Below are 24,917 nucleotides of genomic sequence, written 5' to 3' on the forward strand. Positions count from 1 at the left end.
TGTGTCCGACGACCTAACTTCTATAGCCATAAAAACTGAATGATGTCTTATAGACCCACTATCTTTGGTCTTTTCATAGACACCTTGGCTTCTTCAGACATGAAAGCTGCGTTATGTGTCGTAGATCCACTATCTTGGTCGTGTGTCCTGCGACATAACTTCTATAGCCATAAAAAACTAAATTATGTCTTCTACACTCACTATCTTCGGTCTCTTTGCTCCCACAGACATGAAAGCTGCATTATGCTTCTCAGACCCGATGTCTTGGGTCCTGTGTCCGACAAAACTGATTCTATAGCTATAAAAACTGAATGATGTCTTCTAGACCCACTATCTTTGGTCTTTTCACAGACACCTTGGCTTCTTCAGACATGAAATCTGCGTTATGTGTCGTAGATCCACTATCTTGGTCGTGTGTCCTGCGACATAACTTCTATAGCCATAAAAACTAAATGATGTCTTCTAAACCGACTATCTTCTGATAGACACCTTGGCTTCCACAGACATGGAAGCTGCATTATGTGTAATAGATCCGCTATCTTGGGTCCTGTGTCCGACGACCTAACTTCTATAGCCATAAAAACTAAATGATGTCTTTTAGACCCACTATCTTCGGTCTTTTGACAGAGACTTTGGGTTCTACCGTCATGAAAGCTGCGTTATGTGTTTTCGATCCTCTATCTGGGGTCCTCTGTGCGGCGAAATAACTTCTACACCCATAAAAACTGAATGATGTCTTCTAGACCCACTATCTTCGGTCTTTTGACATACACCTTGGCTTCTACAGACATGAAAGCTGCATTTTGTGTCCTAGATCCGCCATCTTTGGTCCTGTGTCCTGCGACACTTTCTATAGCTATAAGAAGTAAATGATGTCTTCTAGACCAACTATCTTTTGACAGACAACTTGGCTTCTACAGACATGAACGCTACATTATGTGTCCTAGATCCCCTTTCTTGTGTCCTGTTTCCGACGACCTAACTTCTGAAGCCATAAAAACTGAATGATGTTTTTTTAGCCAAACTATCTTCGGACTTTTGACAGACACCTTGGCTTATACAGACACAAAATCTGCATTATGTGTAATAGATCCGCTATCTTGGGTCCTGTGTCCGACGACCTAACTTCTATAGCCATAAAAACTTAATGATGTCTTCTAGACCCACTATCTTAGGGCTTTTGACAGAGACTTTTGCTTCTACCGACATGAAAGCTGCGTTATGTGTTCTCGATCCACTATCTGGGGTCCTGTGTGCGGCGACCTAACTTCTATAGCCATAAAAACTGAATGATGTCTTCTAGACCCACTGTCTTCGGTCTTTTGACAGAGATTTTGGCTTCTACTTTTGCCATAAAAAACTGAATGATGTCTTCTAGACCCACTATCTTTGGTCTTTTCACAGACACCTTGGCTTTTTCAGGCATGAAAGCTGCGTTATGTGTCGTAGATCCACTATCTTGGTCGTGTGTCCTGCGACATAACTTCTATAGCCATAAAAACTAAATGATGTCTTCTAAACCGACTATCTTTTGACAGACACCTTGGCTTCCACAGACATGGAAGCTGCATTATGTGTAATAAATCCGCTATCTTGGCTCCTGTGTCCCACGACCTAACTTCTATAGCCATAAAAACTTAATGATGTCTTTTAGACCCACTATCTTCGGTCTTTTGACAGAGACTTTGGCTTTTAACGTCATGAAAGCTGCGTTATGTGTTTTCGATCCTCTATCTGGGGTCCTGTGTGCGGCGACCTAACTTCTATATCCATAAAAACTGAATGATGTCATCTAGACCCAATATCTTTGGTCTTTTCACAGACACCTTGGCTTCTTCAGACATGAAATCTGCGTTATGTGTCGTAAATCCACTATCTTGGTCGTGTGTCCTGCGACATAACTTCTATAGCCATAAAAACTTAATGATGTCTTTTAGACCCACTATCTTCGGTCTTTTGACAGAGACTTTGGGTTCTACCGTCATGAAAGCAGCGTTATGTGTTTTCGATCCTCTATCTGGGGTCCTGTGTGCGGCGAAATAACTTCTATACCCATAAAAACTAAATGATGTCTTCTAGACCCACTATCTTCGGTCTTTTGACAGACACCTTGGCTTCTACAGACATGAAAGCTGCATTTTGTGTCCTAGATCCGCAATCTTTGGTCCTGTGTCCTGCGACACAACTTCTATAGCTATAAGAAGTAAATGATGTCTTCTAGACCAACTATCTTTTGACAGACAACTTGGCTTCTACAGACATGAACGCTGCATTATGTGTCCTAGATCCCCTTTCTTGTGTCCTGTTTCCGACGACCTAACTTCTGAAGCCATAAAAACTGAATGATGTTTTTTAGCCAAACTATCTTCGGACTTTTGACAGACACCTTGGCTTCCAAAGCCATGAAAACTAAATAATATATTTTAAAAATGATGTCTTCTAGACCCACTATCTTCGGTCTTTTGACAGACACCTTAGCTTCCACAGACATGAAAGCTGCATTATGCTTCTCAGACCCGATGTCTTGGGTCCTGTGTCCGATAATACTGATTCTATAGCCATAAAAACTGAATGATGTCTTCTAGACCCACTATCTTTGGTCTTTTCACAGACACCTTGGCTTTTTCAGGCATGAAAGCTGCGTTATGTGTCGTAGATCCACTATCTTGGTCGTGTGTCCTGCGACATAACTTCTATAGCCATAAAAACTAAATGATGTCTTCTAGACCCACTATCTTCGGTCTTTTGACAGAGAATTTGGCTTCTACCGACATGAAAGCTGCGTTATGTCTTCTCGATCCACTATCTGGGGTCCTGTGTGCGGCGACCTAACTTCTTTAGCCATAAAAACTGAATGATGTCTTCTAGACCCATTATCTTCGGTCTTTTGACAGAGACTTTGGCTTCTACCTACATAAAAGCTGCATTATGTGCCCAAGATCCGCTATCTTACCTTGGCTTCTACAGACATGAAAGCTGTATTATGTGTCCTAGATCCCCCATCTTGAATCCTGTGTCTAAGAAACTAACTTCTATAGCCATAAAAACTTAATGATGTCTTCTAGACCCACTATCTTCGGTCTTTTGACAGAGACTTTGGCTTCTACCGAATTGAAAGCTGCATTATGTGTCCTAGATCCGCTATGTTACGTTGGCTTCTTCAGACATGAAAGCTGTATTATGTGTCCTAGATCCGCCATCTTGGATCCTGTGTCTGACAAACTTACTTCTATAGCCATAAAAACTAAATGATGTCTTCTAGACCCATTATCTTCGGTCTTTTGACAGAGACTTTGGCTTCTACCGGCATGAAAGCTGCATTATGTGTCCAAGATCCGCTATCTTACCTTGGCTTCTACAGACATGAAAGCTGTATTATGTGTCCTAGATCCGCCATCTTGAATCCTGTGTCTGAGAAACTAACTTCTATAGCCATTAAAACTAAATGATGTTTTCTTGCCATAAAAACTGAATGATGTCTTCTAGAACCACTATCTTAGGCCTTTTAACAGACACCTTGGCTTCCAAAGAAATGAAAACTAAATTATATATTTTAGACCCACTATCTTCGGTCTTCTGACAGACACCTTAGCTTCCACAGACATAAAAGCTGCATGATGTGTCCAAGACCCGCTATATTGAGTCCTGTGTGCGACGACCTAACCTTTATGGCCATAAAAACTGAATGATGTCTTCTACACTCACTATCTTTGGTCTCTTTGCTACCACAGACAAGAAAGCTGCATTACGCTTCTCAGACCCGATGTCTTGGGTCCTGTGTCCGATAATACTGATTCTATAGCCATAAAAACTGAATGATGTCTTCTAGACCCACTATCTTTGGTCTTTTCACAGACACCTTGGCTTCTTCAGACATGAAAGCTGTGTTATGTGTCGTAGATCCACTATCTTGGTCGTGTGTCCTGCGACATAACTTCTATAGCCATAAAAACTAAATGATGTCTTCTAAACCGACTATCTTCTGACAGACACCTTGGCTTCCACAGACATGGAAGCTGCATTATGTGTAATAGATCCGCTATCTTGGGTCCTGTGTCCGACGACCTAACTTCTATAGCCATAAAAACTTAATGATGTCTTTTAGACCCACTATCTTCGGTCTTTTGACAGAGACTTTGGGTTCTACCGTCATGAAAGGTGCGTTATGTGTTTTCGATCCTCTATCTGGGGTCCTGTGTGCGGCGAAATAACTTCTATACCCATAAAAACTAAATGATGTCTTCTAGACCCACTATCTTCGGTCTTTTGACAGACACCTTGGCTTCTACAGACATGAAAGCTGCATTTTGTGTCCTAGATCCGCTATCTTTGGTCCTGTGTCCTGCGACACAACTTCTATAGCTATAAGAAGTAAATGATGTCTTCTAGACCAACTATCTTTTGACAGACAACTTGGCTTTTACAGACATGAACGCTGCATTATGTGTCCTAGATCGCCTTTCTTGTGTCCTGTTTCCGACGACCTAACTTCTGAAGCCATAAAAACTGAATGATGTTTTTTAGCCAAACTATCTTCGGACTTTTGACAGACACCTTGGCTTCCAAAGCCATGAAAACTAAATGATATATTTTAGAAATGATGTCTTCTAGACCCACTATCTTCGGTCTTTTGGCAGACACCTTAGCTTCCACAGACATGAAAGCTGCATGATGCTTCTCAGACCCGATGTCTTGGGTCCTGTGTCCGATAATACTGATTCTATAGCCATAAAAACTGAATGATGTCTTCTAGACCCACTATCTTTGGTCTTTTCACAGACACCTTGGCTTTTTCAGGCATGAAAGCTGCGTTATGTGTCGTAGATCCACTATATTGGTCGTGTGTCCTGCGACATAACTTCTATAGCCATAAAAACTAAATGATGTCTTCTAGACCGACAATCTTTTGACAGACACCCTGGCTTCCACAGACATGGAAGATGCATAGACCCATAACCTTCGGTATTTGACAGAGACTTTGGCTTGTACCCACATGAAAGCTGCGTTATGTGTTCTCGATCCTCTATCTTGGGTCCTGTGTGCGGCGACCTAGCTTCTATAGCCATAAAAACTGAATGATATATTTTAGACCCACTATCTTGTGTCTTTTGACAGACACCTTGGCTTCTACAGACATGAAAGCTGCGTTATGTGTCGTAGATCCACTATCTTAATCGTGTGTCTTGCGACATAACTTCTATAGCCATAAAAACTAAATGATGTCTTCTAAACCGACTATCTTTTGACAGACACCTTGGCTTCCACAGACATGGAAGCTGCATTATGTGTAATAGATCCGCTATCTTGTGTCCTGTGTCCCACGACCTAACTTCTATAGCCATAAAAACTTAATGATGTCTTCTAGACCCACTATCTTCGGTCTTTTGACAGACACCTTGGCTTCTACAGACATCAAAGCTGCATTTTGTGTCCTAGATCCGCTATCTTTGGTCCTGTGTCCTGCGACACAACTTCTATAGCTATAAGAAGTAAATGATGTCTTCTAGACCAACTATCTTTTGACAGACAACTTGGCTTCTACAGACATGAACGCTGCATTATGTGTCCTAGATCCCCTTTCTTGTGTCCTGTGTCCGACGACCTAACTTCTGAAGCCATAAAAACTGAATGATGTTTTTTAGCCAAACTATCTTCGGACTTTTGACAGACACCTTGGGTTATACAGACATAAAATCTGCATTATGTGTAATAGATCCGCTATCTTGGGTCCTGTGTCCGACGACCTAACTTCTATAGCCATAAAAACTTAATGATGTCTTCTAGACCCACTATCTTCGGGCTTTTGACAGAGACTTTTGCTTCTACCGACATGAAAGCTGCGTTATGTGTTCTCGATCCACTATCTGGGGTCCTGTGTGCGGCGACCTAACTTCTATAGCCATAAAAACTGAATGATGTCTTCTAGACCCACTGTCTTCGGTCTTTTGACAGAGATTTTGGCTTCTACTTTTGCCATAAAAACTGAATTATGTCTTCTAGACCCACTATCATTGGTCTTTTCACAGACACCTTGGCTTTTTCAGGCATGAAAGCTGCGTTATGTATCGTAGATCCACTATCTTGTTCGTGTTTCCTGCGACATAACTTCTATAGCCATAAAAACTAAATGATGTCTTCTAGACCGACTATCTTTTGACAGACACCTTGGTTTCCACAAACATGGAAGCTGCATTATGTGTAATAGATCCGCTATCTTGGGTCCTGTGTCGACCTAACTTCTATAGCCATAAAAACTGAATGATGTCTTCTAGACCCACTATCTTCGGTCTTTTGACAGAGACTTTGGCTTCTACCGACATGAAACCTGCATTATGTGTCCTAGATCCGCTATGTTACCTTGGCTTCTACAGACATGAAAGATGTATTATGTGTCCTAGATCCGCCATCTTGAATCCTGTGTCTGAGAAACTAACTTCTATAGCCATAAAAACTTAATGATGTCTTCTAGACCCACTATCTTCGGTCTTTTGACAGAGACTTTGGCTTCTACCGACATGAAATCTGCGTTATGTGTCGTAGGTCCACTATCTTGGGTCCTGTGTCCTGCGACACAACTTCTATAGCCATAAAAAACTAAACAATGTCTTCTAGACCGACTATCTCTTGACAGACACCTTGGCTTCTTCAGACATGAAAGCTGCGTTATGTGTCGTAGATCCACTATCTTGGTCGTGTGTCCTGCGACATAACTTCTAAAGCCATAAAAACTAAATTATGTCTTCTAGATCCATTATCTTCGGTCTTTTGACAGAGACGTTGGCTTCTACCGACATGAAAGCTGCATTATGTGTCCAAGATCCGCTATCTTACCTTGGCTTCTACAGACATGAAAGCTGTATTATGTGTCCTAGATCCGCCATCTTGAATCCTGTGTCTGAGAAACTAACTTCTATAGCCAAAAAAACTTAATGATGTCTTCTAGACCCACTATCTTCGGTCTTTTGACAGAGACTTTGGCTTCTACCGACATGAAAGCTGCGTTATGTGTTCTCGATCCATTATCTGGGATCCTGTGTTCGGCGACCTAACTTCTTTAGCCATAAAAACTGAATGATGTCTTCTAGACCCATTATCTTCGGTCTTTTGACAGAGACTTTGTCTTCTACCGACATGAAAGCTGCATTATGTGTCCAAGATCCGCTATCTTACCTTGGCTTCTACAAACATGAATGCTGTATTATGTGTCCTAGATCCTGTGTCTGAGAAACTAACTTCTATAGCCATTAAAACTAAATGATGTCCTCTTGCCATAAAAACTGAATGATGTCTTAGAAGACAGAGGCCACTTAGAGGCCACTATCTTTGGCCTTTTAACAGACACCTTGGCTTCCAAAGAAATGAAAACTAAATGATATATTTTAGACCCACTATCTTCGGTCTTTTGACAGACGCCTTGGCTTCTACAGACATGATAGCTGCGTTATGTAACTTATATCCATTATCTTGGGTCCTGTGTCCGACGACCTAACATCTAACATTAAAACTGCATGATGTTTTCTAGATCCACTATCTTCAGTCTTTTGACAGAGACTTTGTCTTCTACCGACATGAAAGCTGCATTATGTGTCCTAGATCCGCTATCTTACCATGGCTTCTACAGACATGAAAGCTGTATTATGTTTCCTAGATCCGCCATCTTGGATCCTGTGTCCGACGAACTAACTTCTCTAGCCATAAAAACTAAATGATGTCTTCTTGCCATTAAAACTTTATGATGTCTTATAGAACCACTATCTTAGGCCTTTTAACAGACACCTTGGCTTCCAAAGCCATGAAAACTAAATGATATATTTTAGAAATGATGTCTTCTAGACCCACTATCTTCGGTCTTTTGACAGACACCTTAGCTTCCACAGACATGAAAGCTGCATTATGCTTCTCAGACCCGATGTCTTGGGTCCTGTGTCCGATAATACTGATTCTATAGCCATAAAAACTGAATGATGTCTTCTAGACCCACTATCTTTGGTCTTTTCACAGACACCTTGGCTTCTTCAGACATGAAAGCTGTGTTATGTGTCGTAGATCCACTATCTTGGTCGTGTGTCCTGCGACATAACTTCTATAGCCATAAAAACTAAATGATGTCTTCTAGACCGACTATCTTTTGAAAGACACCTTGGCTTCCACAGACATGGAAGCTGCATTATGTGTAATAGATCCGCTATCTTGAATCCTGTGTCCGACGACCTAACTTCTATAGCCATAAAAACTTAATGATGTCTTCTAGACCCACTATCTTCGGTATTTGACAGAGACTTTGGCTTGTACCCACATGAAAGCTGCATTTTGTGTCCTAGATCCGATATCTTTGGTCCTGTGTCCTGCGACACAACTTCTATAGCTATAAGAAGTAAATGATGTCTTCTAGACCAACTATCTTTTGACAGACAACTTGGCTTCTACAGACATGAACGCTGCATTATGTGTCCTAGATCCCCTTTCTTGTGTCCTGTGTCCGACGACCTAACTTCTGAAGCCATAAAAACTGAATGATGTTTTTTAGCCAAACTATCTTCGGACTTTTGACAGACACCTTGGCTTATACAGACACAAAATCTGCATTATGTGTAATAGATCCGCTATCTTGGGTCCTGTGTCCGACGACCTTACTTCTATAGCCATAAAAACTTAATGATGTCTTCTAGACCCACTATCTTCGGGCTTTTGACAGAGACTTTTGCTCATACCGACATGAAAGCTGCGTTATGTGTTCTCGATCCACTATCTGGGGTCCTGTGTCCGACGACCTTACTTCTATAGCCATAAAAACTGAATGATGTCTTCTAGACCCACTGTCTTCGGTCTTTTGACAGAGATTTTGGCTTCTACTTTTGCAATAAAAACTGAATGATGTCTTCTAGACCCACTATCTTCGGTCTTTTGACAGACACCTTGGCTTCTACAGACATGAAAGCTGCATTTTGTGTCCTAGATCCGCTATCTTTGGTCCTGTGTCCTGCGACACAACTTCTTTAGCTATAAGAAGTAAATGATGTCTTCTAGACCAACTATCTTTTGACAGACAACTTGGCTTCTACAGACATGAACGCTGCATTATGTGTCCTAGATCCGCTATGTTACCTTGGCTTCATCAGACATGAAAGCTGTATTATGTGTCCTATCTCCGCCATCTTGGATCCTGTCTCTGACGAACTAACTTCTATAGCCATAAAAACTAAATGATGTCTTCTAGACCCACTATCTTTGGTCTTTTCACAGACACCTTGGCTTCTTCAGACATGAAATCTGCGTTATCTGTCGTAGATCCACTATCTTGGGTCCTGTGTCCTGCGACATAACTTCTATAGATATAAGAAGTAAATGATGTCTTCTAGACCAACTATCTTTTTACAGATCCATCTTGGGTCCTGTTTGCGACGACCTAACATCTATGGACATAAAAATGAATGATGTCTTCTAGAACCACTATCTTAGGTCTTTTAACAGACACCTTGACTTCTACAGACATGAAAGCTGCGTTATGTGTCCTAGATCCGCTATCTTGGGTCCTGTGTCCGACGACCTAACTTCTATAGCCATAAAAACTGAATGATGTCTTCTAGACCCACTATCTTCGGTCTTTTGACAGACACCTTGGCTTCTACAGACATGAAACCTGCATTTTGTGTCCTAGATCCGCTATCTTGGGTCCTGTGTCCTGCGACATAACTTCTATAGATATAAGAAGTAAATGATGTCTTCTAGACCAACTATCTTTTTACAGACAAGTTGGCTTCTACAGACATGAACGCTGCATTATGTGTCCTAGATCCGCCATCTTGGGTCCTGTTTGCGACGACCTAACATCTATGGACATAAAAAATGAATGATGTCTTCTAGAACCACTATCTTAGGTCTTTTAACAGACACCTTGACTTCTACAGACATGAAAGCTGCGTTATGTGTCCTAGATCCGCTATCTTGGGTCCTGTGTCCGACGACCTAACTTCTATAGCCATAAAAACTGAATGATGTCTTCTGGACCCACTATCTTCGGTCTTTTGACAGACACCTTGGCTTCTACAGACATGAAAGCTGCATTTTGTGTCCTAGATCCGCTATCTTGGGTCCTGTGTCCTGCGACATAACTTCTATAGATATAAGAAGTAAATGATGTCTTCTAGACCAACTATCTTTTTACAGACAAGTTGGCTTCTACAGACATGAACGCTGCATTATGTGTCCTAGATCCCCTTTCTTGTGTCCTGTGTCCGACGACCTAACTTCTAAAGCCATAAAAACTGAATGATGTTTTTTATCCAAACTATCTTCGGACTTTTGACAGACACCTTGGCTAATACAGACACAAAATCTGCATTATGTGTAATAGATCCGCTATCTTGGGTCCTGTGTCCGACGACCTAACTTCTATAGCCATAAAAACTTAATGATGTCGTCTAGACCCACTATCTTCGGTCTTTTGACAGAGACATTTGCTTCTACCGACATGAAAGCTGCGTTATGTGTTCTCGATCCACTATCTGGGGTTCTGTGTGCGGCGTCCTAACTTCTATAGATATAAGAAGTAAATGATGTCTTCTAGACCAACTATCTTTTGACAGACAAGTTGGCTTCTACAGACATGAACGCTGCATTATGTGTCCTAGATCCCCTTTCTTGTGTCCTGTGTCCGACGACCTAATTCTGAAGCCATAAAAACTGAATGCTGTTTTTTAGCCAAACTATCTTCGGACTTTTGACAGACACCTTGGCTTATAAAGACATGAACTCTGCATTATGTGTCCTAAATTCGCTATGTTAAATCCTGTGTCCGACTACCTAACGTCTATCGCCATAAAAACTGAATGATGTCTTCTAGACCCACTATCTTCGGTCTTTTGACAGACACCTTGACTTCTACAGACATGAAAGCTGCGTTATGTGTCCTAGATCCGCTATCTTGGGTCCTGTGTCCTGCGACATAACTTCTATAGATATAAGAAGTAAATGATGTCTTCTAGACCAACTATCTTTTGACAGACACCTTGGCTCCTACAGACATGAAAGCTGTATTTTATGTCCTAGATCCGCCATCTTGGGTCCTGTTTGCGACGACCTAACATCTATAGCCATAAAAACTGAATGATGTCTTCTAGACCCACTGTCTTCGGTCTTTTGACAGAGATTTTGGCTTCTACAGACATGAAAGCTGCATTTTGTGTCCTAGATCCGCTATCTTGGGTCCTGTGTCCTGCGACATAACTTCTATAGATATGAGAAGTAAATGATGTCTTCTAGACCAACTATCTTTTTACAGACAAGTTTGCTTCTAGAGACACAAACGCTGCATTATGTGTCCTAGATCCCCTTTCTTGTGTCCTGTGTCCGACGACCTAACTTCTGAAGCCATGAAAACTGAATGATGTTTTTTAGCCAAACTATCTTCGGACTTTTGACAGACACCTTGGCTTATACAGACACAAAATCTGCATTATGTGTAATAGATCCGCTATCTTGGGTACTGTGTCCGACGACCTTCCTTCTATAGCCATAAAAACTTAATGATGTTTTCTAGACCCACTATCTTCGGGCTTTTGACAGAGACTTTTGCTTCTTCCGACATGAAAGCTGCGTTACGTGTTCTCGATCCACTATCTGGGGTCCTGTGTGCGGCGACGGAACTTCTATAGCCATAAAAACTGAATGATGTCTTCTAGACCCACTGTCTTCGGTCTTTTGACAGAGATTTTGGCTTCTACTTTTGCCATAAAAACTGAATGATGTCTTCTAGAACCACTATCTTAGGTCTTTTAACAGACACCTTGACTTCTACAGACATGAAAGCTGCGTTATGTGTCCTAGATCCGCTATCTTGGGTCCTGTGTCCGACGACCTAACTTCTATAGCCATAAAACTGAATGATGTCTTCTAGACCCACTATCTTCGGTCTTTTGACAGACACCTTGGCTTCTACAGACATGAAAGCTGCATTTTGTGTCCTAGATCCGCTATCTTGGGTCCTGTGTCCTGCGACATAACTTCTATAGATATGAGAAGTAAATGATGTCTTCTAGACCAACTATCTTTTTACAGACAAGTTGGCTTCTACAGACATGAACGCTGCATTATGTGTCCTAGATCCCCTTTCTTGTGTTCAATGTCCGACGACCTAATTCTGAAGCCATAAAAACTGAATGCTGTTTTTTAGCCAAACTATCTTCGGACTTTTGACAGACACCTTGGCTTATACAGACATGAAGTCTGCATTATGTGTCCTAAATTCGCTAAGTTAAATCCTGTGTCCGACTACCTAACTTCTATAGCCATAAAAACTAAATGATGTCTTCTAGACCCACTATCTTCGGTCTTTTGACAGACACCTTGACTTCTACAGACATGAAAGCTGCGTTATGTGTCCTAGATCCGCTATCTTGGGTCCTGTGTCCTGCGACATAACTTCTATAGATATAAGAAGTAAATGATGTCTTCTAGACCAACTATCTTTTGACAGACACCTTGGCTCCTACAGACATGAAAGCTGTATTTTATGTCCTAGATCCGCCATCTTGGGTCCTGTTTGCGACGACCTAACATCTATAGCCATAAAAACTGAATGATGTCTTCTAGACCCACTGTCTTCGGTCTTTTGACAGAGATTTTGGCTTCTACAGACATGAAAGCTGCATTTTGTGTCCTAGATCCGCTATCTTGGGTCCTGTGTCCTGCGACATAACTTCTATAGATATGAGAAGTAAATGATGTCTTCTAGACCAACTATCTTTTTACAGACAAGTTTGCTTCTACAGACATAAACGCTGCATTATGTGTCCTAGATCCCCTTTCTTGTGTCCTGTGTCCGACGACCTAACTTCTGAAGCCATGAAAACTGAATGATGTATTTTAGCCAAACTATCTTCGGACTTTTGACAGACACCTTGGCTTATACAGACACAAAATCTGCATTATGTGTAATAGATCCGCTATCTTGGGTACTGTGTCCGACGACCTTCCTTCTATAGCCATAAAAACTTAATGATGTTTTCTAGACCCACTATCTTCGGGCTTTTGACAGAGACTTTTGCTTCTTCCGACATGAAAGCTGCGTTACGTGTTCTCGATCCACTATCTGGGGTCCTGTGTGCGGCGACGGAACTTCTATAGCCATAAAAACTGAATGATGTCTTCTAGACCCACTGTCTTCGGTCTTTTGACAGAGATTTTGGCTTCTACTTTTGCCATAAAAACTGAATGATGTCTTCTAGAACCACTATCTTAGGTCTTTTAACAGACACCTTGACTTCTACAGACATGAAAGCTGCGTTATGTGTCCTAGATCCGCTATCTTGGGTCCTGTGTCCGACGACCTAACTTCTATAGCCATAAAAACTGAATGATGTCTTCTAGACCCACTATCTTCGGTCTTTTGACAGACACCTTGGCTTCTACAGACATGAAAGCTGCATTTTGTGTCCTAGATCCGCTATCTTGGGTCCTGTGTCCTGCGACATAACTTCTATAGATATGAGAAGTAAATGATGTCTTCTAGACCAACTATCTTTTTACAGACAAGTTGGCTTCTACAGACATGAACGCTGCATTATGTGTCCTAGATCCCCTTTCTTGTGTTCAATGTCCGACGACCTAACTTCTGAAGCCATAAAAACTGAATGCTGTTTTTTAGCCAAACTATCTTCGGACTTTTGACAGACACCTTGGCTTATACAGACATGAAGTCTGCATTATGTGTCCTAAATTCGCTAAGTTAAATCCTGTGTCCGACTACCTAACTTCTATAGCCATAAAAACTAAATGATGTCTTCTAGACCCACTATCTTCGGTCTTTTGACAGAGACTTTGGCTTCTACCGACATGAAAGCTGCATTATGTGTCCTAGATCCGCTATGTTACGTTGGCTTCTTCAGACGTGAAAGCTGTATTATGTGTCCTAGATCCGCCATCTTGGATCCTGTCTCTGACGAACTAACTTCTATAGCCATAAAAACTTAATGATGTCTTCTAGAACCACTACCTAAGGTCTCTTAACAGACACCTTGGATCCTACAGACATGAAAGCTGTATTTTGTGTCCTAGATCCGACATCTTGGGTCCTGTTTGCGACGACCTAACATCTTTGGACATAAAAAATGAATGATGTCTTCTAGAACCACTATCTTATGTCTTTTAACAGACACCTTGACTTCTACAGACATGAAAGCTGCGTTATGTGTCCTAGATACGCTATCTTGGGTCCTGTAACCGACGACCTAACTTCTATAGCCATAAAAACTGAATGATGTCTTCTAGACCCACTATCTTCGGTCTTTTGACAGACACCTTGTCTTCTACAGACATGAAAGCTGCATTTTGTGTCCTAGATCCGCTATCTTGGGTCCTGTGTCCTGCGACATAACTTCTATAGATATAAGAAGTAAAAGATGTCTTCTAGACCAACTATCTTTTTACAGACAAGTTGGCTTCTACAGACATGAACGCTGCATTATGTGTCCTAGATCCCCTTTCTTGTGTCCTGTGTCCGACGACCTAATTCTGAAGCCATAAAAACTGAATGCTGTTTTTTAGCCAAACTATCTTCGGACTTTTGACAGACACCTTGGCTTATACAGACATGAAGTCTGCATTATGTGTCCTAAATTCGCTATGTTAAATCCTGTGTCCGACTACCTAACTTCTATAGCCATAAAAACTAAATGATGTCTTCTAGACCCACTATCTTCGGTCTTTTGACAGAGACTTTGGCTTCTACCGACATGAAAGCTGCATTATGTGTCCTAGATCCGCTATGTTACGTTGGCTTCTTCAGACATGAAAGCTGTATTATGTGTCCTAGATCCGCCATCTTGGATCCTGTCTCTGACGAACTAACTTCGATAGCCATAAAAACTGAATGATGTCTTCTAGACCCACTATCTTAGGTCTTTTAACAGACACCTTGACTTCTACAGACATGAAAGCTGCGTTATGTGTCCTAGATCCGCTATCTTGGGTCCTGTGTCCGACGACCTAACTTCTATAGCCATAAAAACTGAATGATGTCTTCTAGACCCACTATCTTCGGTCTTTTGACAGACACCTTGGCTTCTACAGACATGAAAGCTGCATTTTGTGTCCTAGATCCGCTATCTTGGGTCCTGTGTCCTGCGACATAACTTCTATAGATATAAGAAGTAAATGATGTCTTCTAGACCAACTATCTTTTTACAGACAAGTTGGCTTCTACAGACATGAACGCTGCATTATGTGTCCTAGATCCCCTTTCTTGTGTCCTGTGCCCGACGACCTAATTCTGAAGCCATAAAAACTGAATGCTGTTTTTTAGCCAAACTATCTTCGTACTTTTGACAGACACCTTGGCTTATACAGACATGAAGTCTGGATTATGTGTCCTAGATCCGCTATGTTTAGTCCTGTGTCCGACTACCTAACTTCTATAGCCATAAAAACTTAATGATGTCTTTTAGACCCACTATCTTCGGTCTTTTGACAGAGACTTTGGCTTCTACCGACATGAAAGCTGCATTATGTGTCCTAGATCCGCTATGTTACCTTGGCTTATACAGACATGAAAGCTGTATTATATTTCCTAAATCCGCCATCTTTGATCCTGTGTCTGACAAAATCTTAGCCAAAACTATATGATGTCTTCTTGCCATAAAAACTGAATGATGTCTTCTAGAACCACTATATTAGGCCCTTTAACAGACACCTTGGCTTCCTGAAAACTGTATGATATATTTTAAACACACTATCTTCGGTCTTTTGACAGACGCCTTGGCTTCTACAGGCATGAAAGCTGTATTTTGTGTCCTAGATCCGCCATCTTGAGTCCTGTGTCCGACGACATAGCTTCTATGGCCATAAAAACTGAATGATGTCTTTTACACTCACTATCTTCGGTCTCTTGGCTTCCACAGGCATGAAAGCTGCATTATGCTTCTCGAACCCGATGTCTTGGGACCAGTGTCCGACGACCTAACTTCTATAGCTATAAAAACTGAATGATGTCTTCTAGAACCACTAGCTTAGGTCTTTTAACAGACACCTTGACTTCCACAGACATGAAAGCTGCGTTATGTGTCCTAGATCCACTATCTTACGTCCTGTGTCCGACGACCTAACTTCTATAGCCATAAAAACTTAAAGATGTCTTCTAGAATCACTGTCTCTGGTCTTTTGACAGACACCTTACATTATGTGTTCTAGATCCGCTTTCTTGGGTCCTGTGTTCGACGACCTAACGACTATAGTGTAGCATGTTTTAGAATAACATAGTAACAACATTACAAACATATTGTAGCAATTAGTTACAATATTAATGTGCGCAACATTTAAGTGCATTGCCTCTTTAGTAACATGACCACCCATGAGTGCAAGGTGCTGGACAATTGCTGTGTCGGCAAATATAACACTCGCGGCCGCTCTGGCCCAATATGCAATATGATACATCCTCACTCTCCCGCTGCGGCGGCATAAACACATACATACTCTTATGTAAACACCAAGTGTGTGGAGCCTAGCAGGTCGCGGCATAACTTTCAAAAGTACCAGGGAGAAATACCTGGTTGCAAGTAATGGACGGATTGAGATCGGCTGGCTCGATGGCGGGGCTAAGTGGGCGGCGTCAATCAATGGCGCTCGCTTCAGCGCCGGTTCTATGGTCTGAATCGATGTGGCCCTCTTTGGCGAACCATATAGGATAAAACCCAGCGGGAACCGTGCGGATCAAGCAAGGCCCCCGTTTGCAGCCCTCACATACAATTACTTGGAATATCTCTGTAAAATTACCCGCCGAGGTAGAGTTCATAAAAAGCCAATTGAGTGAAAGAAAAAAATAAAGCCACAAACAGCATCTTATACTCTACAATACATAATGTGGCAAAGCCAAAATGAAAAACAACGCCACAAGCTGAAAAAAAATACCGAAGATAAAGATAGCCTGCCCAGACGACTGCAAGGGACCACTATATTCGCGGTACTGCCAGTATACTTGTAGCCACTGCTACGGGACCCCATAATAGAAGTCTGTGCAGCCAGCACCGACAACTTGAACGCGCCTCAACAGTGAAGCAGCAGCGCTACAAGGAACGCAAAATACAGAGGAACCTGTGCGAGGACAGGTCTGCACCGAAAGCGCAAAGAGCGCCCAAAAAAAAAAAAAAAAATTAAATAAATAACTATTCGCTGCGTCGCACATTTTTTTTTAATGCACTGCGATGCATATTTTTTTTGTTATTATTATAACAAACTATGTACAATTGTACGGCATTAAAAGATGCCCAATTAGAGTGTGGCCTGCAAACCACACGCAAAAATAGGCAGGGATATATGTAAAAAAGAGAAAACATTTACAATACATGAAAAAACAAACATTTAAAATCAAAACATTCAAAAACAAACAATAGTAAAAAAAACATTTTTAAATTTGAATGTTTGACCATAGAATAAAAAAAGTTTGATCACACATTTGATGAACCCAATATGGGGTATTAACCCCATACCAAGACAGTGGACTCCACTGCTAATGTAATAAACAAAATAGAGTCATCAAATGTCGATTTAAAACCAACAATTGCACTTTTAATAATAATTGTAGTAATAATGAGCGCATATGTGTTATCCAAAGCATATAAATTACACAATAAATGTGTAACAAAAATAACCTTATGCCATGCTAATGATCTTGACAAGATCTAAATAACATATGCATCAATTATTGTAACAGTGCATTTCGAAAAAATATTTATACCAATTTTCAAAATAAAAAATTTAATTGAAAAATATATATAGATATATATCAATTTATTAAGATGAGTAAAATAGATGATTATTTTGGGAAGATAGTAGATAGACATGCCAGAATAGTTTCCCACTTAATTGAGGTTTTTAGAAGCAAGTAAAGCAATTCTCCTTAACGCTCGATATGTCTAATACAGTTTAGGTTAGCTTACCTAGATATAACGGGAGAAAAGTTCCCAGTACGAGGTTGCACTTGGCTACAGATGACTTTCATCCTCACAGTACCATATGTATGCTGTTATTCAAAGGCAGCAGGCACACTTTGCTTCTACCTAATGAATGAAGCCCAACAACAACAACAATAAAAAACGAAATTTTTATACAAGTTGCCAAGTGCTCTGTAAGAAATATGAGCAAGATAGAAAGTACAAGTACAAGTAAATAAAAAACTACAAACCCAGACGGCCCAGACGGAATCCCAAACCATAAAACTTGCGATGACAGAGAGACCAAAACTATTTGCTGAAGTCTACACCCAGTGTCTGCGGAAGGGCTCTTTCCCTGCAAGGTTGAAGCTCCAAAAACTGGTGCTTTTTCCGAAGCCTGGCAAGACTCCAAGCGACGTGTCTGCCTACAAACCGATATGCCTTATCGACACTTTGGGCAAGGTATTAGAGTCAATCGTATGACAGAAGACTAACTTGGCGCAAGCACATCGAAGCAAAAAAGTCACAGCTTAAACTGAAAGTAAGTAGCCTACATTGGATCATCAATGCTCGGTCCCCTCTACGTCTGGAATATAAAGTCCTCCTATACAACTCCGTACTATTGGAGTTGTACGGAGCCGTACTATGGGGGAAGGCAAGTACCAGCAATGTCGATATTATACAAAGAGCGCAGTCAAAAATTTTAAGATCAATCACGGGGGCCCCGTGGTATATACGGAACGACAACATTCAAAATGATCTAAATATACCTAGCGTAAAATCTGAAATAGGTAGTCAGCAACTAAAGTATTCTGCGAAACTGGATGCACACCCAAATGTTCTTGCCAATTCCCTTACGCGAACTAATAATAGAACTCGTCTTAAAAGAAATGACAGACCAACCCAATAACAAGTGATTCGGGCCGCCTGCAATATCCCCAGGATTTATCTTAAGTACTAGATTAAGAAAAATATCTCAAACTTGTTGTTAGGCTCTAATTTACGAGTAGGTTCAACAAATATATATAAAACGTTAAAAAAAAAAAAAAAAAAATCGTATGCTCAAGGCTGCAGCAGGCGATTCAGTATGGTTGCGCACTTTCTACTAACCAATTCGGTTTTCCGCAATAGCAAGAGTTATAGACACGGCCTCGCAGGCGATGAAGTGCTCGAGGTGGAAAGGCGGCTCGAAGAAATACTGCCTCGTCGTCACGCTAGACGTAAAAAATGCTTTCAACACGGCGGACTGCGGGCGTATTTTGGATGCCCTTCAATTGTTCAGCGTTCCTGCCTACCTGTGCGACAACCTGTAGAGCTACTTATACGGCAGGCGACTCGTGTATAGGTTAGACGTGGCCTGCGAATCGTACAATGGCCCAACATTATGGAATGCAATGTACGACGGCTTCTTGAGGCTGGCTGTGCCTGCAGGTTGCCAACTAATAGGATAGGATCAGACAGGCCAAAGATGGGGCGAACTCTGCTATAGCGACCATCATGCGTTGGATGAGCTCCGTTGGCCTGTGCCTGGCAGCCCAAAAAACAGAAGCGGTGCTGATTAGTATCCGAAAGATTGTATAGATCGCCACAATCCTAATCGACGGAAACACTGTGCAATCAAAGCGTGAGGTAACATCTTGGCCAAGTTCGAGGAAAAGAGTAACTTTTCCCTGTGTTTATTTACTTTTAGTTTTTATTATAAAATTTAAACCTGCGTCTTGTTTGACGTTCAACACACAATGATGATTTTTATTCGGCAACAATGCCGTTCCTTCCTTCAGTTAATTATGTATGTATATATGTATGTTTGTATATATGTATGTGTCTATATATGTATGTATGGATGTATGTATGTGTATTTTTTTTTTTTATATACCATCAGATCCACAAGGTTTTCGGCGCATATTTCAACGTTTGCCTCCAGTTCAAGCGCCCTCCAGCCGTCGTCAAAGCGACTGCACGCGAACAGGGTGTGTTGCGCGTCTTCCACTATTTCGCCGGGGCAGATTGGACAGCAATGAGAGCTATCGTGCCCAAAACGATGAAGGTACTGTCGGAAACACCCATGGCCGCTCAGGAACAGATATAAATTCCGCCTCCTTTGCCTGTAGGTCGATAGGCACCACTCCGGCGATCACAAGTGCCGCTTCGTCTGATACTGTGCGAAAACCCGAGCAGATTCGCAGCGCTTACCCTGTGCGACGATCTGATCTCTCTTGTATAGCTGTCTACGCTCATGGCGCGTGCCCAGATTGGGGCCGCGTATAAAATGATCGACCTGCAGACTGTCATTAGCAGCTTCCTGGACTCCTGCTTGGGGCCTCTCGTGTTCGGCATGATCCTTGAGAGGGCACGGACGCTCGGGGCTGCCTTTTCGCTCACATACGCCAAGTGCTCCCTAAAGCAGAGGCGGGTGTCTATCCATACTCCGAGGTAGCGAATCGCACGCTTTGATTGCACCGTGTTTCCGTCGGTTAGGATTGTGTACACATATATGTATGTGTATGTATGTATGTTTGTTGCCCTTTTTGATGTGTTATGCATGGTTTGTGTAGTTGAAGGTGAATTCGTTGGTGTGGTGACCGGAAAGGTAACTCCTCCCCCACTGCATTGAAGTGAAGGCCATAGCGGTGGTCTGAACGAAATTAGTAGCGACTGGTGGTGGTTTAAGAACAATTGATCCTCTTCAAAGGATTAAAATATAATTGCGCTTTGATTGCTTCCAGGTGAGGTTGTCTGTACTATGTTTTAAGTCTATTTAACACCAACAAAACGAACTCCCTTTCTGGTTCCAGAATTTCCGGTTGTTCTGTCCATTGATGATTCCTTGTAGATAATTTGTATCCCACGTTGGGGCAAAAAAAATAATTTTATCATTAAGAGGCTTAATACTAATGCTTAGGTATTTTCAGATATTTAGTCTTGTCATTGGCAATGGTATAATGAATGAATTTATAGTCTTTAATTCTGAACATTAGAATTTTTAGTATTATTTAAATGGTTATTCATAACATCAATGATAAGGCCAATTCTATTTAAATACTGAAGAACATGGATTTCGTTGTGTTCAGTGCTTAATTCCTTATAGATCTTATTTTTATAGTTGTTTTTTTTTATACCCTTGCAGAGGGTATTATAAAATTGATCAGAAGCTGAGTTGATATAGCCATGTTCGTCTGTCCGTCTGTCCGTCCGTCTGTGTGTACGCGTTTTACTCAGTCGTTTTAAGAGCTATCGGGCTGAAAATTTTTTTCGCGGGGTTTTTATTACCCGGGAAAAATAAAGTATGAAAACCATAAGGATCGGACCACTATATCATATAGCTCTAGAAGAACTAGAAGAAACATTTTCATAAATATCGAGTATGCTATGAAATTTACATATGTGATAATATTGGATATAAAACCTCATATCCCAAAATTTGAATGTGATCGGATAAATATAACACAAGTTACAGTCAATATAATAATCGGCTCTGCTCACAGCTCTGCCGGCAGCGCTGCTTGCTGTCTACTACGTTTATCGTCATCAACAGAGTACATGCATACACACACAGGAGCACACATAAAGTGTATGTGTATGCGTGCGTTGCTTTGCTTTGGGATTGAGGGAAGAAGAACAAATTGTAAAATAGAGAGTAAAATTGTTTTGTTTGTATATTGATGAATTGAGTTAAAATTATTGTTACCAAGGACTGCAAGGGTATATAAACTTCGGCATAGCCGATGTTAGCTTCTTTGATTTTTTTTTATTCTTTTTGTGAAATAAGTATGTTGTTGTTTACAATAATTAGGTACGTATGTATGAAAAATCGTATTTAATAATTTTTTGTTTGCTTGTGTTTTTGTATTTTATCTTATATATATAAATTAAACACTTCCTTCACTCACGGTATAAAAAAATACAATTTTTATTTAAAGTCACTTTACAATTAAAACTTAATGATAACTGAAAGATTCTGACTAGAGGAAATTCCGGGGGAAAAAAGAAAAATTAAAGGATGGATTGTTAATAATAAAAAAAAAAATTTTTTTTAATTTAATTTATTTTATTAAAAAGAATAAAAAAAAAAATAACTTGGGGGGGGGGGACGACAAAAAAAAAAAAGGGATGACGACTGGGTGGGGTTGACCAATGGGAATTGCTTGTGATGATGAAATAGGATCGGCCAATGGGCATGTGTTGACGGACTTGGGTTTTATGGTATAAGTACTTGACTCCTTGTTATGATAGAAGTGCTTAACTCCTCCCCCTTTAAGTGCGGACGTCCTCGGTCGCAACAACATATTGAACTGGCGCGATTGAGACTTCCATTGGTGGACCATGGTTGCCTGTTTCGTGGCTGCAGAATTTTTTGATGATGTAATATGTTATCACTGCGGCTGCCAGAAGGGTTAGAATAATCCAGCTTGACGAAGACATAATCAAGTTGTTTCTTTGGATTCTCTCCAGATTATTAGTATTATTGATGTGTAGTTCCTTGATCATTTCCAGAGATAACCTTTCACCTCTTTGCTGCTTAACTGATAGTAATTGCAACAGCGGCGGTTGAACCTCGACTTCAAAGCGTGTCTTCACAATATACCAGGAGTCTTCTATGACGACTGTCGCGTTTTCCGCTTGAATTATGAAGGTGCCTTCTAGGGTAATGTTTTCTCCATTGATGTTGATGTCTCCTTGAAATTGGTTCAGCAGCAAGGTACCGGGCATTATTTCCGAATGGGATTTTACGTGCTGGTTGTTGATGACCTTACATTGTGGATTCCTTCTTTGCAAGTATGCTCCTACACATTTACTGTTTTCTAAATTAGTCAGATCTTCCAGTTTACAGATTGTCTTACCATTATGAATATTACATTTATTCTTATTGATTAACCCGAAGTATTTCTTGTTACATTTCATGATATTCTCATAGTCTATTTCTTCTATAAATTTTTGATATTTAATGTGGAGGTGCCTTGAGTAAAACTTGCAGCTCAAAAAAAAAATGAAAAAAAAAAAAAGAAATATAGGCAGCATTTAAAAGACCCGCAATTGCACTGCTTGATTGCAGAAAGAAAGTTCACCACAGTGGTACATTTCTTTTTCCCATTATGCCAATAGCGGATAATGTCACTTTGACAATTGACTTCGGGTCTAAACGAAGATCAAAGCTAGGCATAGAGCATAGACGAACTATCTTGATAAATTCTTTTCAAATTGGCAACCGAGCGGAACAGTCCTTTGCAGGAAGTGGAAAAAATTTAATATTTCATTTTTTTTTTTGTGGTTAAAATAACCCAAGTAAATTTTAAATCCGTGTAAATACAAGCCATCCTTCCTGGGCTTGAATCAAAAAAAAAAAAAAGAAACCATTGATGTTGGTGTTCTCTATTTAAAGATATACTTCTTGAGTAAGTGCTAATTTTTCTTTGAATCATTAAAATTTTGTCATTTTTGCAAATAAAATTTTGCACGCAGATTTTTAAAGTCTCGGTATGTTCCTTCATGATGGAAAAGAAAAAGGAAATTAAAATGTATTGCTTTGATTAAGAAGAAGGTAATTATACAGCTCTAAAGAAAAGAGAAAAAGAACGCATTAACGACATTCACATTTTATCATGTATGTGTATATAATTTTCTTTGTTAGACAAACGTAAAGCCCAAATTTTGGCGTCAATGATTGCCAAAGCCAGAATTCCAAGACATTTATGTTGGATAGTGCAAGCAGCAAAGAAGTTATTCACCAAAGGGGACGAAGCAATTACATTGGCGACCATCTGATCAGTCAAATTTCGATACGACACGCGGCAAGCGGTGAAAAGTGAAAATAGCGAAAACACGCAGCCCAAAGAATAAATTGTATCCGAGTTAAAAAAGTGATAAAGTCTAGCCAGAGTGAAAATCAAGTAAAAAGGGTTTAAGCCGGAAAGCCGTAGTGAAAACGTAAATTTTTAACTTCTTCTTTTGTTTAAACCTAGGTAATATACTATAATCGAAAGCTAGTTAGTGTACAAGTAATAAATTTGTAATAAGAAAAAAAAAAAGCAAAAAGGAGTTAAGCAAGTGAAAAAAAAAAGCATACAAAGAAGGAAACGCAAAGCAACATTTCGAGCCATTGTGCAAAACCAAAATTTTTTTTAGTCGCGAGGTAACATACACTAAAAAAAAAAAAAAATAAAAAAAAAAAAAATGAGCAAAAACAAAAAAATGAAAAAATGAAATCTAATGCAAAATTGAAAGGTCAAAAAAAAAATCTATAACAGAGGAAAAAGAAAGTGAAAATATAAAAGAAAAAAAAGATTTAAAAAAAAAAAAAGCAAGCATGAGCAATTACTTTACTTGGTAACGAAACGAAAAAATGTGAACATAATTAATACAAAAAAATTTAAATTAAATCTATAGCCTCTACAGCAATTCCTCGAAGGCCTTCGTCGGACGCTACAAGGGTGAGTTTTTTCTCCTACATTTTTTTGTTACCAAAATATAAAGCGAAGTCGGAGACGTTAAGCAAGAGTATTCAATGCAAAGACAAAAGCGAAAACAATTGTCGTTGCTTATCTCCACTCCGTTTGCCCCTCCATATATTTTTATATGCTTCTAATGTGTTTCAAATAAAATCATGCGTAAAGAAAAGAAAAAAGAGAATGTACTGAAAAGTGAAAAGTATCAAAAGAGAAAAAGGCAAGAGTGAATAAATATGCATAATTGTTTATTGAAACATTTTGTATGTGAAGAGTTAAAAAAATTGAACGGTTAATTTTTATACGCTGCATATGTAAGCGTTGCGTTTTGCTTTTGCACAGTGGGTCGAAGTTTAAAAAAAAAAAAGGAAAAAAAAGAGAAGTTAATGTTCATGAAATTATGCCGAGTATTTAGAATATTTTTTTTGATATTGATTTAATTATCTTTGAATATAAATCGATATGCGTTAAAGTTTCGAGCTATATATATTATTTTAGTAATTACAAATTAATTTGTTGATCATTTATGAAATTGTAAATTTTCTTATAT

This window comes from Drosophila tropicalis, unplaced genomic scaffold (genome assembly GCF_018151085.1).
Source record: "Drosophila tropicalis isolate 14030-0801.00 unplaced genomic scaffold, ASM1815108v1 contig_931, whole genome shotgun sequence".
Lineage (NCBI taxonomy): Eukaryota > Metazoa > Arthropoda > Insecta > Diptera > Drosophilidae > Drosophila > Drosophila tropicalis.